At 41.3% G+C, this 18143-nt stretch overlaps 1 protein-coding gene across 1 annotated transcript in view; it reads left to right on the forward strand.

Moving 5' to 3' along the window:
* SLC35F1 (solute carrier family 35 member F1) overlaps positions 1–18143 on the forward strand; it is a 220996-nt gene that overhangs the window by 15159 nt on the left and 187694 nt on the right. The window lies entirely within an intron of this gene.

The following is an 18143-nucleotide window of genomic DNA, read 5'->3' on the forward strand; positions in this document are numbered from 1 at the left end:
CCCAAATCGATCCTGTATCCTCCTAGATGTTGTATTTTCACTTGCAGTAGTGTTGTATAGAGGTGCTGCACAGTTCCAATGTATCAGTTCATAACAACCTCTTCTCTCCTACAGGAAGCAAAGATTTTTATATTTAAAGCACCAAAAGCACAGGTAAGGAGGAAAAGGGACTTGTCTTCAGGTTGGGAAGGTGTCTCTTACTAAGAGTACATGCTCTGTTGATTTTTAAAGAAAACAAAATAACAACACCTCACCCTTCTCACCCCCAGGAAAAAAAAAAGAACAAACCACAAAAAAACCAAAAAAGCAAAGCCACACAAAGAAATACCACCAAACCCAGCAACCTTGCTACAGGGCATTATACAGCAATTTGTGTTTTGATACCAAAATGAGTGAAGAGGAAGAGAAAGGGAAAGAAGGGAAAGCGAAGAAGTTTTTAGGTGAATTCTGCCAGTGTTTGAATCCCATTTGTTGGGAGTAGAGAAATGCAAAACAATGAAAACCTTACATTGCCTGTCTGTGTTCAAGTATGCTTCTGTGGCATAGAAATAAGTTATCGTGGAGGGAAGGACCTGCTTCTTGCTGTTTTGGTGTCTCCTGATGACCATGGCTCTGCTCTGATCTTAGGTAGAGATGGCCAATGAACTAACTTTCAGGTCTGCTGTGGTATCACCACATTGGCTGTTTTTATAAACGCAGTGATGGTGATGTCCTGAAAGAGGGAAAGAAGATAAAAGACTTACGGTGTGAGTAAACAAAATACATCATCAATGCAGGGAAAAGTGATATGTCAGTTCTTATGATGAATTCCTAGCTGGACCCCAAAGTTCATGATAATCCCCAGTTTTGTTTCCTTTGCCTGTCCAACTCTCTCCTTTCCTCCTCCTCCCCTGACATGACATGCAGCCTCCCTCCACAGCCACAGCAGCACCATGGTTTCAATATTTCCTGTAAAGGAAGGGGGAGTAAGGGGAGAGTCCCTCATGCCTGGTTAAGAGGGTCTATTATAGAGGATTAACTGTGCCCAAACAATGAAGCCCCTCGAGGAGCCGGTTACCCTTTTGAGATGCGTGTGTGGGTAAGAGGGCACACTGCTGTCCCTGTATCCCAGCCCAAGTGCGTGTGGTTCCATGCCCTGGTTGCTATGACAATTAATCGCGTCTTTTAAGGGCTGGTGCCGACTACAGATCCCTGTAAATTGCCTGAAAGACTAGTTAAAGCTGCTCCTCAGGCACCTTTATTTGCTTTTACCCACAAAAAATGGGATGGAGAGGTTTTCTGCTTCCTACTTGTAAAAAAAAAAGCCAGAGTAACTTGGTATATGCTTTTAGACTGGCTTTCCCTTTCCTAAGCATGATGAAACATGAATTTTTTCCTGAAGAACAACTGTTAAATAGACAGGGATGTGATGCCTTCTAGCTCTGTGCATGTAATCTTCATGTGACCAGCAAATTGTGCGTGCCTGGGAAATATAAGTAGTATAGTCTTCAAGAGGTGTGCATGGATTGTTTTGTGTGTGTTTGTTTGTATTGGAAGGTTTGCACTAGGCCATTAATGTGTATGTCTTTGGCTTTTCTTTGTACATGAAAAAAGAGCAACAGGGAATTACTGGTGTCTCAACCTGCAGCAAGACCGTACTCTGTACTTGCTTGTTTGCCAGGGTAATGGGAGAGAAATAGATGTTTCCTATGTCATTAGTCCAGAAACCTGAACAGCAGCAAATGCAAATATTCTTAAAAGTCTTCCTGTAGGTTAAAGCACTGTTCATTGGAAAGGCAGTCCTAACTCAGTACATTATTAGAATGGCTGGAAAAATATGTCCAGAAGTTTGAGAAGTTTTTTTTCTTCCTTGAAGTCACTAAAGTCTCTGTTACCTTTAATATTGCTTCTCCGGGAGGAAAAAAACCACCAAAACCAAACCCCATGAAGGGAAACAAGTTTAAAGGGATAAGTTATCAAATGCACAATATTCTCTCTCAACCTTAAACAAAAGGAGAGGTGCGATTCAGCACAGTCTCTCTTTTTTTAATGAATGTCACCTTGATCCAAACATTCGTGTACACAACTTATGTCTGAGGAAACTTAAAATTGCTTTTACTGGAGACAGTGGGCAAGATGTTGGCGTTGTTTGGTATGTCACATCAGAGTCAAATGTACTAAAATAGATTAGGTAACTTTGATTATCATAAATATTAATAGCTTTGTGCACTCAGTGCATGCTATGTATCCTAGTTTTGGGTGGTTAATTTTGTCCCACTGGTCACAGAGTTGTGAATGTACCATCTGCCATCACAGGTGTATAATATTGGCTTGCTTTTCATTTGTAATTTCAGTACTTGAGGAGTATCAAGTAGTACTGTTGATAATTAAGCCGTGGCTGAAGAAATAGTTGTGTTCCATCTTGTGTATGGAAAATATGTATGATCTTTCAGAACTGGTCAAGCTGGAGCATCAACAGGAGAAGCAATCAAAATGGACCCAACCCCCAGTCTATGGCTCTGCAGCCATTATTTATTTCCCTTATCAAAGAGTTTTAAACTGGAAGTGTGCAGGATTGCTGCTCAAGGCCTGCAGGCTAAGGTCTTGTTTATTCAGTTTGTTACCTCCAGGATCAGCTTTCCTGTGTGGAAGAAAAAGAACCAGTTAAATAGCAGTACACTCCCTTCCTTCCTTTTCATGGTGCCCGTGGAAAACCCTTTCTCAAGTCTACATTATTCCTGGTCAGCAGAGAACTGTGAAAGGCCCCAAGACAGGTGGTGTTTTTGAGGTAGTACCTGTTCAACTTACTAATAGCCCTGGAGGTACTATTCAGTGAAGAAAATAACATCATCTGGCCTTGCCTTGCCATTGACAGTCAGAGCCCATCTCAGCATCCGGAACTGGCTTGCAGGGGATGTGAGACAGAAAAGGTTTCAGTTCCTGTCATACGTGTAGTGGCTCTGCATCATGATAATTGTGATCCAGACAAAGACCTGAACTTGTGTATGCCCACACCCATACTGCTGCTAGTACTATTAAACTATTAGCCTCTTGCTCCATATTTCCCATGAAACTCTGTTCAAGCCAGTATCTTTTATTTTTTTCAAATACGATGTTTGTTTGGGTTTTTTCCCCTTTAATGCAATGTAACAGTACAATGGGGTTCTTGCTTCAGCAGCCCTGTGTATGTGAGCAGTGGTTGCCTTGAACACATCACTGATTACACAGGCCCTGGTGTTGTGCAGTGCATCCTGTTCAGCCATCACTGTATATTCTTACAGGAGTCCTGAAACTTCTTTTCCTCTCCTGCATCCACTGCAGTGCCAGGACTCCCCTTTATGGAAATGGTGGGCCAGGTTCTCAAGGCTTTTCTTGGGTGATGTTCCACCAGGTCCCAGTGGGACTGTACTGGGAGGCTGATGGAGGTGGGGAGGAGATAGCCTACTGCCATGGCAGAAAGCTGAGCGTGCTCTCCCGCTGCAGGACCTTGAAGCCCAGCAGAATGACAAGATGGCAGCTTCTTTACCTCTGCTAGCGGTGCAAGAAGAAACTTGCTCTTGTTTGATACTCTCTGAGTTCTCACTACTAAAACCCCTGGGTTCTCGACACTGTAGGGCCACAAGATGTCTGACAGGAGCCACCGTGGTGCATGGTAGGAGCTGCTGCCGCCACTTGTGTCACTGCTGCCAGCCATGGCCCTGCTCTGCTCCTGCAGGGTGGCTTCAGCACAGAGCCCTGCAGCATTGTGTCAGCTCCATTTGCCCTGGGAAACACTTTTATTTTATCTTTGTTCTTTTAATTCTTTGACTTTTGTGAAGCATTAAGTAGTTGTCCTTTTTCCCCTGCTCCCTGTGTGGCTGCTCTTCCCTTCACCCTTTCACCTGCAGCATCCCCTTTCTTCTCCCCAGCCTGGCTGCCTCTTTTTCTTGCCCTTCTCACAGAGGAAGATATTCTTAGGCAAGGGTCAGATGCTCAGGTCTCTTGGGGAAAGTACTTCAGGGTTCTGAGACAGAAATAGCACAGTGACTTTTGGTGCCTGCTGGGAGGAGTCACTAGCCTGTGTCCTCTCCCCCAACTTCTTTGGGCTCTCATGGAGTTGTTTGGTCCCACTTAAATGTGTAGGTTTGAAGGGGCTCTGAAAAGCAGAAGTGAGCTGAGTCTGTTTTCGCATGGCTTTAATCTGTTTAGAATGTCTTATAAAAGCAATGTGTCTAATTAAAAATAAAAGCAAACTTACATTAAGATTTGATTTTTTGCAACTGAAATTGTTTGATGTGGCAACCACTGGACTGCAAATGATGTCTTTGTGGCAGCAGCCTCATTTGTCATCACGTGCAGGGCTTTGCACTCCTGTCCTGGCTTTGTCTCTCAGCGCTATGGATCTTCCAACTGCAGAGAAAATCAGGTGAGGCACAACATCTCCTCTTGGGGAAGAGCAGTTTTGACATAACAAGAGTATACATAAAATCAGCTATATGTAGTTGAGAAGATTAATGCTGTAATGGGATAATTACAAAGCAGTAGTATGAACAAAGAAAAAAAGCTTTAGTTTTAACCCATGTTCTGACATGCAGTCCCCGCCTTTTGAGCAAGGCATTTTCCAGGTTTGCTTCTGGTTTTCCCCCTTGGATGCAAGCACTAGCCCTTCATCAGGAGATTTGGACTATTTAATAAAACAACAGGAAATATGCTGATAGGTGCTTCTAATTTGTATTGTAAATACTGGCTGGCAATGAGAGGAAGAGGCTAGAAAGGCCATGGCACAGATATGGAAGAGTCTCTTCTCTCTCTCACTGCAAGCTCAGAAAAACATGAAAGGGCAATGTAATTGGGATGCTGTTGAATTATGTATAATACTGGCATCAAGTTCCCTATCAGTTTAATTTTGGTAATGCTTTCTATCTTGCCAACAGAATAGTCTCTGTAAATAAGCTGCCTCCTTGTTTGCTTGCATGGCCTGATTATATACAATTATCCCTTGACTGCTGTGACGTTTTAAATTAGTAGTGGGCTCAGCTGGGTAGGTATTCTAGGATTTCATCTGAAATATTCATTGCTTTAACTGACCACATAAATGCACATGGTTCAACCCCAAAACCAGGAAAAGCCATTCTGCTGACAGCTTCACTGCCTTCCTTCAGTTTTCTTACCAATGGAATTGCTTGCCACAATAAGAATGACCTCTGTGGTTTTAAGTAGAAGGTACCCTCTCAACAGAAGTAAAATTGAGAGTATTCTATAAACATAGTACTTATAGTGCTTTTACATTTTCAAGTTGACCTGGTAACAGTAAAACTAACCTGGTCAGAAGGTTTTTGTCCAGCCTCAGATCCAGATGTGTCTGCAAGATCATTCTTTCTGCCTACTTTGCAACACATCCACATCCTCCTTAACTTGTGGAAACCTCTGTTCTATGCCCCAGCTCCACATCTCTGAGGCATTGTTATCTTTACTGCTTCAGAGATGGAACACAATTTTCTCCCTTGTCAGAGGGAAATAACCATCTACAAATGCAGTGGTCAGGCCGTGATATGAAGACTAATACATGCATTCATAAGCCCAGATAAACTAGATTGGGATTCAGATTTCAGGTTACAGAAAATTTCTGCAGACTGTTGTTTGAACAAGGAGAAAAGAGTTGGCAAATTCATGTTAACTGCAGTCAATGAACCTGAAATTTTTGTTTTAAATATTTGAAAAAGGTTGTCTTCAGCATATAGAAAATAAAGATTATTGTGAAGCATGTTAGAAAAAACATGGGTTTTGTAGTGAAATGTCCAGTGTTTGTCCCTACAGAGCTTGGAAAAATTAACACTTCCATCTTATGTGGTGTCTGAAGAAGGTAAAAAATCAGAATACAATTCCCAAGTGGCTTGGTTTCTGCGTGGGGCGGTGTGGCATACTCATGAAGACTAGCTTCACCACAAAATTTGCCTGTTCACTATGTGCTATAGTAATAAGCTTAACACAGGATTTATTAACTTCCTAAATAAAATACTACTTCTCTGTATTTTGAGTTGAATGTTGGTGGCTAAACTAGAATAAAAATTAGTCCCAAAATTCATTGAAAGAGATTTGTACCCTCCAGTATGTCAAAGATTGATTCAGCCCCCCAAAGCTCCTTAGTTTTTAATTAACTTTTTTCCTTGCTCCCTTCACTGAAGTTTTTGTGATGTCATCTTTTTCTATGAAGCCCTAGCTTTGTGTGCTCTTAGGAAAAAAGGTTATAGTTACTTTCTGGTAGGGATACCGAAGAATGCGAAATAACATGTAGTAACCAACCTTATGGGCTACTTATTTTTATTTTTAAGGGACAAAATCTGAAAATCTTACTTCTTTCTGTGCTGTAGCAGAAGGCTTTTGGGGTGCCTAAAAGAAGACATAATTATAACTAGTAGGATAGATACAAAAACTAGGTAGTAAAAGCAGGATTTGATGGAGGTGTCTATTTGTATGTGGACTAATCTTTCAGAAGAAGAGGTATCATCCAAACTAAATCATAGAAAGCCCTCCCAAACCCATTTGGAGGAAATAATTCTCTGCTGATGGGAGGAAGAGAGAGGTACTGATGATATAAAACATCCTTTGTAGCTCTGATATCGACAGCTCTTTGTCAGAATGACATTTTAGCGTTATTAAAGAGAGGGATGAAGGATCTGTATAAGAAGCATCAGGTCTAAATGTGACCGTGACGTGCTGTTTTCTGTTTCCCTTGGCGCAGGAGTATAGTTTGTCACAGGCATCCTCGCTGTGCACGGGCAGGTACCAGACCTGAGCTGCGGGCTCTGGCTGTCCCGCCGGAGCAGGATGGGGAGCGGGGTGTCATCCCAGCCCGGCTGGGCTCCGCTGCGGGGCTCTGTGCCGGGGAGCGGAGCGGGGCTGCCCTGCAGGGCTCTGCCGGCCGGGAGAGGCAATGGCAGCGGGCAGGGCTGCAGCTGCCCTGCTTTGATGTGCTGCTGGGCTGCCTCGCAGCGCGGTCCCCGCTCCCTCCTTTGTGGCACCTAAACTGCGATGAAAGCCTCAATGAGCCCCTCCGCTAGGCAACGCGGGCAGCGGCGCCTGGAATGCGGCGGGTTCATTGATGAAAGCCCGGCTGAAGGGCGGCGATGCCTTTGTGCGAGCGCGGCCGGGCCCCGCGCGGCCTGGCCCGGCTGAGCCGCCGGGAACCCGCCTCCTCCGGCTCGCTCTGGGGTGCAAATCTCTTGTGTTCGAGTAATGCGTCCTCACAAAACACTGCACGAACTCGGGGGCCCCTGAGGGCTTCCCCATAGAGTTGGGAGGCAGAAACATAGCAGAGACCTGCTGCATGAAGAAGCGAAACAGCATTTTGTGTGGCTGCTTTGAAAGATTAAAAAAGATCCCAGCAACCTGCCAGACAAAAAGTAGTGTGTTGTTTGGGTTTTTTCGGCCCCAAACACAAATGTGAAACAATGGAAGTGTCCTAGTAGCCAAACAATAAATGAACTGAGTGTGAGGTACGTGTTTCATTGCCTGCCAGCCTGAGAGCAAAAATTGCATCTAGAACAAATGGGTGAAATTTGACTGAATTAGCAGAGAAGCACCGTCTTGAGGTCTCACTTTCCCCACTCTAATTATTATTTTTTATGGAAGCCCCAGTTGTGCTCCAAGGCTGAATAAGTGGAATTTTTCTTCCAAAGAAGATAAGCCAACTGCTTGGCTATGAATGGAGAATTGCATGTCTTCCAAATTACCACACCCACTCTCAACACATGATGATTTTCTGAGATTCACAAGTAAGTTTGAGATGTAAATGGAATTCTAAATTTTATTCCTTTGAGCCTTCTCTGGCTGCTTCTTTTTCGTGTGCAACACAGAAAAATAGTGCAGAGCTTACACCTTTTTTTTTTCCCCTTCCCTTTTGTTCTTTCTTTTTTCCCCCCACTGCTGTAGGGCCTGAATCCATGATGCCTTGACTTTCACAGCCTCGTTGTGCTGATAGATAGAGGAAGCTTGAGAAGTTTTCCTTGTAGACATATTTTTGTTGTTGTAGATATAGAACTGCTGCATAGAGTATACATCTTCATGCTGGAAGAGAGGAGGAACACTTTAGTTAGCCAAAGCAAAAAAAGATGGAGAAGAAATAATATAAATGAAGGTCTTTTTTTTTTTTTTTTTTTTTTTTTTTTTTTTTTTTGCTGTCTCAAGATGCTAGCTGTGGTGCAGCCATCAGTTTTACCATCCTTTCTTCTTGGTGCAAATGTTGTGTTTTTCACCTAAGCAAGCTCAACTACCTGAAGGAGACTTGTCACAATCAGGAACATGAGTTATTCCAGTAAGCTGGAAAGTGCTGACAGCTGAATAATTTTCATTGATGAATTGCCAGTGTGATTTTTTTTTTGTTGTTTTAAATTTATGCACTCTAAGCTCTGAGTGTAGGTGTATTTTTAATAAAGATGTGTGCCTTCCCCTCTTCTTTGTGGAAAAGTGAGAAGTGACCTGAGAAGTCTTTTTTTTTTTTTATGGCTTAAGTTAGAGGGGATGCATTCCACTCCCAAATTAGTAGGTTGCTCTTGTCTTCTGAGGGGAGTCAAAAATCTTTGACAAATTCTACTTGTTGAGACTCAGTCTACTTCCTCCCCAGCACATACACAAGGTAAACTTGTGTTATGCAGGAGACCCCTAAAGGTAAATGAAAGTGCTCCCACATACACCCCCCCCCCCCCCCCCCCCCCCCCAATCTGGGAACAACTGAGTGGTGCCTAGAAAAAGGTTTTGTTGTAATAGCTAGACTATGGTTCCTTCTGTTCTATTTGAATCAGAGAAAAGCACCTTGCTGGCTTTAGCAGGAATATGAAAGGGTGAAATGATGATGGCAAGAGCACTGGAAATGAAAAAGAAGATTGGTGTTTTTATAAAACCTTTTAATTGATTTTAATGTGTGGCTTTTAATGGTAGCATTTAAAAGACTTTTAGTAAATAATCTCCTCAGTACCGGCGTTTATTTGGAGAAGAGACATCTCCATGAGAGATTTTTAAACGACAGTGCTTCATGCCATAGGTAAATCAACTAAATGGTGTTTTAAATACCCATTGATTTCCTTCTTTCAGCCCCTGTACTTCTGCTATATTTCATGCTGCCTTGCTGTGTGATAATATTGGGCTGTTGTACAGCTAATAAAAATCTTACTGCTCTGAACAGCAAAAATAAACCCATGTTTTGCCTCATACTTGGAGACAGATGAGGATCTTTCCTGTGCTGGTGAGTGAGTTATTGGGGAAAACTGGCAGACCTAATCCTTGTTGCTAATAGGTAATATGTTCCTTCAGATTTAATTTTTATCAATTTTAGGTAAGTTTAGGTGAATGTCTGTGTTATGGAGAAGCAGCAGTGAGTATTAGATCTATGTCACTTAATTCTTGTAGTTTTAATGGGGGGTCTCCCGTCAATAGAGCCCTTTTTAGAGCTTTCAGTGAGATCTTAATACTGAGTTGGTGTGTGGAGGCTGACACCATCCACTTTTTTTTTGATGAAAACTTGTTCTAATTTGGCCAAGATTCACATGTCTAGAAAACCACAAATCACAATGAGATGTGCTACAATACAGCTTGTGTCTGACACCATGCCAGACTTAAGTGTCCACCTAGTAACACACAGATCTATCTTCTATTTGGAAGTGTGGTACCCTAAATAACATCATGAGAGTACAAAAGGGAAAATACATTCAGATTTACCATAGGTAAATAAAAGGGAGGATTTTTAACAACACATATGATAAAATTTTCCATAATGTGAAAGTACCATCCTGTGGCCTGCTAATGTAGAGTCTGGTATCTTGCAAATAAGCAGCAAAGTGGCATAAAAAAGATGGGTACTGTACCAAATGGCTAGATAAAATTAATTCAGCTACTAGAAAAATAAGGCACATATCTTTACCTCAATGACTTTGCAGTAATTACCCTCAGCTACTGCCTGCTAATTCTTGGTTGGATCTTAATTGACATACTCAATTATAAAACTATAAATTTGGGAAAGATCTCCCTTGTCTTTAGCTGCAATAATGTAGCTAATTCTAATAACAGTTTGTTATCTTGCCAAATACGTTTAGCAAAAGATTTTTCTAACAGTTTAATGTCCCTACAAGGAAAAAAAGAATATTCACAATCTCTGAAGAATATAAAACATCCAATCGATAAGTTAATCAAATTAATCCTGTCAGTTGTAGAGAGAGGTTGGGTTTTCTGCTCCCTGGCACTGTAGTAGCTGCAAATGTTGATAGCTAAAAGAAAAAACAACAGTACATAAACTGAGCTGTGGGTTGGCAATGATGCTTCTTTTAGATCTTGAGAAATTTTGTGTTCTCTGGACTCCTATTATGTCCCATGACAAATTTTCCAGTTTTACAAATGGGCTTTCCTTTAATCATTGTCTTAAAATAAAACCAAACACCAACCAGCCACAGAAATGACAATGCTAAAAAAAACCAAGCATGAAATTCAATAAGGAAGTTGAAAGCCTTGTTTAAAAATTTCCACAGTGGTCCTGTAAAATGTAGTTGTTACCCTCCAGAATATTTAGAACAGCAGTTTCTATCTTTAACAAAATTGAGTACTGTTTAGTCTCCAGGGGGGTGTGCTGCTACCAACAGCTTTGAAACCTTTCAAAGGAACTTCTCAAATGTGGGGTGCTTGTTGCATGTTTTGAGAAAAGAGGGATAACAGATCAGGCTATTTTCTACATTTTCGAAATGTTCAAACCAAAAAGTTGTGATTTCCCCCTCCACACTCCTCCCCCAAGGAGGGGAACTGTAACTCAACCCACTTGTTGGCTCTTCTCCACTGAATACAGATCATATGGTGAAAATCTTACTGAAAGGGAAGTTGTCATTTATTATAAACACATTTCTCTGAAGGGAGTAACTGGTGAACCTTAGACACCTGGATGTACTGAGTGCGTGACTAAACACGTCTCTGTGTGCCTGCATACAAATTTTAGGTACTGTAAAGATCACACAGCAAGCCTAAATAATCTACTGTATCATTTTGGGGATCAGCATTCCCCAGAGGAGATTTGGCAAGATGAAACTGGCTGCTGCTTCCATCTGCACTCTGTGCATGTGTTTTAGAGTGCCTTCTCCAGGCTGATCTCTCCAAGTGGCAGCCAGATGTGGCTTTGAACTACTCCCCTGTTCTTTCTCTCCTTTGGTTTCAACTCTTGTGAATAAACACATGGTTCAAAGTTTGGGAGTCCCATGCTGCCAGGCTTCAGTGCTGGTGTATGAGGTCCAATTCCTGCCGAGAAGATGCCACCTCCAGTGCTGTTCAGGAGAGCTGTCAGTGCTGGCACCTGCAGCGGCAGCCAGGGCTTGATGCTGGCATGTGAGCAGGCTGCATTGGTAGGGATAGAGCAAACCAGTGGTGGGCACCCGTGAAAGTGCTGTGGGCAGCATCCCTAGCAAAAGCAGTAAAATAACTGAGTGGCCTGAGCCTCTGATGTTAGACACAGATGGGCTATATTGGATTCTGAATCTGATTTGTGCTTTCAATTTAAAATAATGTTGCTACAGCTGCTTTTTTCTTTTTTCTTCTTTTTTTTTTTTTTTTTTTTGTCCCTTTTTAAATCACGAAGGGCTGCACAGAAGAACAGAGATTCTTTTTACTGAAGTTGGCATCACCCTTTCCCCCCTGCTTTTCTACGTGATTTTATACAACCACCACAGCTGACTTTCACGTGAACTGGACAGAAGCAGGAAGAAATTCTGTCTCTGGCATTATTAGCTGAGTTCTTGGCATGGGAAAATAAGAGAGTGTGCAGACCGCTAACACAGGGAGTATTTCTTGAGATGAGTTTGAACAGGGGCAGCATCTGATGAAGTGGAAAAATGAGCTTTTCTGTTCCAAAGGTTTCATACTTTCTAGGGCAAGGCAGGAAGTGCTCTTTTCCAGAGAGAAAGGAAATAGGAGGGAGGCTGGTGAAGTGATATGCATGCTGACAGAGGAATAAAAAACAAATAATACTTCCAAGAAATATTATAGACCCCAAAGTATATCTGTGTGGATTTTTTTTAATAGAACTGATTTACTCACTTTGATGCTATTAAAATGCAATAGATGACCACATCAAAACTTGTGATCTGAAAGAACAACCTTCTTCCCCTTGTTGTTTCTTCTTGTGTTTAATTTTATGTTCAGTTATGTGTTTTTACCAGAGAAGATAGAATATGAGCTTTGTAAGCAAGGACCGTCTATGCAGGAAGTTGTCAGCAATTGCAGTAATTGTCATAATTGCAGTAGCTGTCAGTAATACAGTATTCCTAGAAACCTTTATCAACTGGATGCTTCTTTGCCTATCCAGTATCATTCCATTACTTGTTTGTCCAGTGAATTCTCCAAAGACTTATTTTGCCATGGCTGAAGTGATGCTGAATGCTTTTATTTGTCATTAAAGCTGCTAGGCATTGAGGTTGCTTGGTCTGTAGCTAATGCAGGTCTTTAGGCTGCTATAAATCTTGGGGCATCAGCAAAGTCAGCCTGCACCAATGGGAAACAGTGATATATTCTCATTGATCCCTTTTCTGAATAGTTAGCCATTTCATAAAAAATGTCTAGATACACAGCAGTATTGGCTCCCTGGGTTAGTAGCTAATTATAAAATGCCCTGCAGTTCTCTTTTAAAGAAAAATGAATTTAAAGTATTTATTATTTTTTTGTGCAAGGTAAGAGTTTAAAGTGCTCTCGGTTTCAGAGGAGACTTGAGAGCCCTGCAGAGACTTGCAGAGGCAGCACAGCCTGTGCTGTGGGGCAGGCAGCTGTGAAGGGGCGCAGGTCCCATCACCTGGATAGGAGCCCAGGGCAGGGTCTGAGACAGTATCTTGTGTTCCTTTGTGCATTTCAGATTTTATTGTAATTTGAAGCAGCAGCCTTTTCCTTGGCTTTTGTGGGATTGGGATCAGGTACAGTGTGATTTTTTCAGTGGTGATTGAAGCATAGGAAGAAGTGATTCTGTGCCCAGTGTCTAGCCAGGACATGTTGCAGGTGCTGGATGTCCCTTTGTCAGGATGCTTATAAATAAGAGTGGGTCAGTCACTTAGGCTCTTGCTTTGTCAGAGAAAACCCCACCTGCTGTGAGAGAAGATTTTCTAGTGGTTGGTGAGGAGAATATTCCCTGGGGTTCTTTCCTGCTCAGCAGAAGGGTGAATGTTATCTGGAGCATCATGTTCCATCTCTGATTTTCTTTCAAATATTGTACCTTTTGGTTGCCTTGTGAACTCCTGGTCCTGACCTGTTTCTATGTGTGGGTTTTTTTTACCTGTCTTTGTGCCTGGCTTTCTACCTCTCCCTAGGTTCTCTGGTCCTTTCTGTCATGCTTTTTAATCACCTTGTTATCTTCATGCTTCTCTCCTTTGAATTAATGAGTTTTGCATATCCTGTTGCTCTCATACTTCTACATTCTCTTTACCAAAACCAAGCTGTTTTAAGAAGACTAATAATAATTTCTAAATAAAAACCAAAGAATAATCAGTCTCTCTTGCAGATTTCCCATGATTTCAGTGCATTTAAAACGCACACAGAGGTATTCTATGCTACACTTTCTATTTTTGAAGGATGTAGCTTCTAACTCTGCAGGTGAGAACAATAAATAATTTTTTCATTTATCCTGGTGATAAATATAACTCCTATCCATTTGGGAGCATTTGGAGGCCACCAGCAGTAGCTGCAGCTGTCTCCCAGCTTGTGTTTCTTTGCTGTGTTTAAGACTGATTATATTTTTAATCATTGATAGGAAGTGGGTTTACTCAAGATTTTATTGTTTGTGATTTATGGATTTGATGAAAAGGTTTCTGAAGGAGGGTCTCTCCATACATGTGTAGAACTTCACTAAAATTCCCTCCACAGTGCTCAGACACACAACATCAACATCATTTTCTCTGTAACTGTAGGAAGGAAAATGAAAACAAGTTAATATTGCTGAATGCAGCTTAAAGGTAACAGGATGCATCTCAGTGTACTTACTGATGCTGGATTTTGTCCATGACTCCAAGCCGATAGACTACTGAATCCCAAAATTTTATGGTTTCTTTAATGATCATAAGTAATTGGGAGATTTTGTATTTGCATTTTATCTCGGAGGCAAGTGTTAGAAATAGGTGTAACAAACTGTCACATAATCCAGCTTAGAAGAATGCAGCCTTTCCAGCTGCATGGATGCCTCACTGGCTGGAGGGTTTTTCTGCACATTAAAAAAAACCAAAGCAAAACCAAAACACCACCTGTCAAGAGCATATGAAAAGACTTCAGTGTCTTTAATCTCTTAACTGTCTTAAACTCTGTTTTAGGGACTATGTGGTAGAAATAATTGGATTTTTTCCTCCTAAATTCACACTAAAGTGTTGCAAGAACCACAATACAAAGCTGTTTTTACATTGATACAAGTTGCTTGTGAACCTCTGGTGTTATTTTTAAACTGGAGGTGAAAAAGTTCTATTAAGTGTGTGCTCCAATAGCGTTTCCTTTGGCTTGACTTTTCCTTTCAGTGCCAAGATGTTTCATTGATGCGTGTTTCAAATGCACGTCAACTTTCTGTCAAAGACTGTGGTGAGAAGGAGAAACAATAGATTTTACAGGGTTACAGATCTTCCATCTTGCAGTTATGGGAAATTTTTTTATATCCTATATTTTATTTTTTCTTCCTGTCTTTTTTAGGCTTATTTGGATGGAAAAAAGCTGGAGAAGTGCAGTGTGTGTATATGTAACATAATAGAGACAAAAGTCAGTATTCGATGGAGAACCAATTTAACGTCTTTTATCTGCAGTGTAGTCACCTTTGTACCTTTGCATTGCCCTGGCTTTGCAAACAGTAAGAACAGCCCTTAGGTCAAGCCTCAAATCTTCAAAAATACTTTTTTAAGTGATCAATTTTTTTTTTTAATGTAGTAGAAGTGCAATTTTTATTCTTCAGAAAGCAGCTAGTTTTCTATCTAAATACTCTTGTCTTTGCTTTTCTTCCATAAAGTCTTGCTGACCCACAATGCTGATGTATTTGTAATTTTATTTTCATCTGCAGGATAAAATTTTTACATAACATGCAACTACAAATTAACTTACCTGCGACATACATTTGTTTTGTCATATGGTTATCTCTTTGCAAATTTTAGGCCTGACTATGACTAAACTTAAGTGATGCAGAAAAATCATTGATTTTGTGGGAATTTGGGTATTTCCCAGCTTCTTTATGTAAATTGAGAAATGGCCTTACTAACTGCTTCAAGAATAAGTACTACAACAGCGTATGTGAATTTTGGTTTTGTCTGCATTTCATTTTACTTCTTGTTTTTAATTAACAGCAGTACTAATGGCTTATTTTGCAAATACGGAAAACAAAAAAAGATTAGGGGATTGACTTACTTTTCTATAGCAATACAAAATCCTGGTCTGGTTTTGATGAGTGCATAGCACCCCCCTTCATAGTAAGGGATTATCCATTTACTTTTAGAAATTCAGGTAAATCTCCTTTATGATGCCACCAGGTGTGCCTAAGAATCCCTGAACTTAAGGCTGTCCTTTAGCTCCCCATCACTCTCTTCCCATGGATGCCCATAATATTTGAACTCTTCTCCACTCCTTCAACTCAAGCTCTGTTTGCTCTGACTAGCACAGAGTGTGAAAAGGAAGAAAAGGGGAAGATAAGGGTGTTTTTTAGCAAGCAGAACTTCCATGAGCCTGAAATTGTATTGGAATTACTCTGGAGGTGTGTTGGTTGGGGCTGCTGCCTCTGCCTGTGGTGGGGGCCTGGCAGTTGTTCCCCTTGGCATGATGCTCAATTCTGCCCTGAGGTGATGTCTTTCCCAGCAGCCCCCCTTCACATGTAGAGAGGATGTGATGTAGAGGACTGGAAGAAACTTTTTTTGGAGGATGAGGGCAAGTCTGAGAGAGTCTGTGCTCAAGGGTGATAATTTGTCAGGGAGATTTGTGTGACAATGAGAAATCAGAAAATATGAGTGGGTGTGGGAAAGGAGAGCAATCCAACAACAGGAAGGAGGAGATGGAGACTGGGCACAGGGCAAAGGTAAGAGTATAGGAGGAGTTATGTTTTCCAGATGTGGGCAGTAAGCGTACATTGCCATGGCAGTACTGTTGTCTAGGTCTGGAAGAGGACATGATTTTTCTGATTCTCATTGCTACTGAGCTTCTATCTAACTTGAAATCTCATGACAGAGAGCATCTTCTCTTTGCAGTGGTGATCCACCAAGAGAATGACAACAATTTCAGTAATTTCATTAGCCCAGATGGCAAATGAGTAAGTTCCCACTGTGCCAGTGAACCTCAGCAGCATAGCAGGATGGTCAGTGAGGACATTTTGAGCTTGCATTTTGTTACTAAAAATTAATTGCAAACACTCACATGGAGAGGGAACTTCACGTGTTAGAGTTATGGATGAAGGATATCTCACTTGCCAGAATGAGTGATCTGTAAAGGCTGAATTGACTTCCTTTTTCTAGAGCAGAGCTTCTGATAATACAGGCATGCACTGCAAATTCCCTACCCCTTAAGCAAGCAGAAGGATTTTCTCAGGACCAGTTTGGGTACTGTGCTACAGCTTTGTGATGGCTGCTGCCTTTTCAACCCAGTCCAAGGATCAGAAACTGGAAAACATGCAGCAAAGGAGGGAATTTCAGGGTGGCAGAGGAATGCTTGGCAGTCTGGACTGTCACAGGCTGCCTTGAAGGATGAGTCATGCAGGATTCAAAGTGACAAGCATTCAAGTACTTACGGATTTAGTGTTTTAGCTTGTAATGTTAAATACAGAGTCGGGTGGACATCTGTTAGGCTATCAAAACTTGCTGTGTTCAGGCAAAGCTGCTGCTTAAGAATCTGGCCAGAGTGATTGTGAAAAAAAGAAAAAATGCCTTAAAGACATAGAAAGTTAGCTTAGGCAATCAATAATGAAGCATCTTTGAAGTTTCTAAAACCATGGAGATTAATTTTCTAACAGAAGAGCATTTCTGTGCCTCTTGTGACAATACCTGGTATTGCAAGATAACTTTTAAGAGAACTTTTTATCCTTTGATCAAATTTTTATAACACTGGGGGTAGGCACATAAGCCTAACAGGCTGTCAGGTCTCCAGAACTTCTCTGGGCAACCTATTCCAGTGTTTGACCTCTCTTGGAGTAAAGTTGTCTTAAGATGTTTCAGTAGGTATCCACCACCCCTTGTCCTGCCAGTGGGCACCAGGGAGAAGAGCTGAGCTGCAGCTGCTTTCCAGTGGAATTGTGCCATTCACACTGCAGGTTTCAGCTCACTGAATTTAATAGGTGCTGCTGTTTCCCCTTTCAGTGGTGATTCAGGTTCAGTCTTGTCACTTTTAACTCCCCTCCATCTCCTGTATTGCCAGGGAATGCTTACACCATTTGGAAAGGTTTCTATATTGTCAAACAAGTTGCAAGATTTCAAGGGCAGGTACAGAATTTTTGGATTCCATGAAAAAGCACTGCTTTGATACTCATTTAATCTAAACATCTGAAAAGTTACTTGATTTCTTTGTAAAAAAAATAGTAATACCAACTTTTAGAATTACTATTTTAAAGGAGTCCTGTCTTTCAGTGTTGTAGTTTTCTTTTTAAATTGTGGCTTTTTGAGTTGCTTTTTGGAGCTGCATATTGATGGTATGCAAAGGCAAAATAATTTTGTACTGACACAGGTTAACACATCCTGTGTGAGAAGTCTTGTTTTTTTTTGTGAAGATCTCATTAACTTTAATCCAGCTACTACTTCACTTAATTAAAAAACACAGACAAGCATTTATTTCCAAGCAAAGTCATGTGTCATGCAGTGTATCAGGGTCATGACATGAATGCAGGTGGACTCCATCCTGTGAGGTGCTGGCACTTAGGTCTTCCCTCAGCAGAGCACTTTATTTTGTGCCAGGTTGTGATTATTAAGTAGCACACACTGCTATGCTTTGCTTGAGAGAGGCCGGACACTCAGCACCCCGCTGTATTGAGCCAAGAATGTGCTGCATATTAGAGGGGAAAAAACTGCATTGTACTCTAAAAATATTACCTTTTTGCAGGTCATATTTCCTCTCCCTATTCCCTTTCAGGTCTCTCTGGTACCTGATATTATTCAGTGCTGGTAGATAGAGAGGTTTGCTGGACAAGTGCAATGCTTTTATAGAAAGAGTCATTCTGAGATTTCAGATTGCTC

Source organism: Taeniopygia guttata, chromosome 3 (genome assembly GCF_048771995.1).
Source record: "Taeniopygia guttata chromosome 3, bTaeGut7.mat, whole genome shotgun sequence".
NCBI classification, from domain to species: domain Eukaryota; kingdom Metazoa; phylum Chordata; class Aves; order Passeriformes; family Estrildidae; genus Taeniopygia; species Taeniopygia guttata.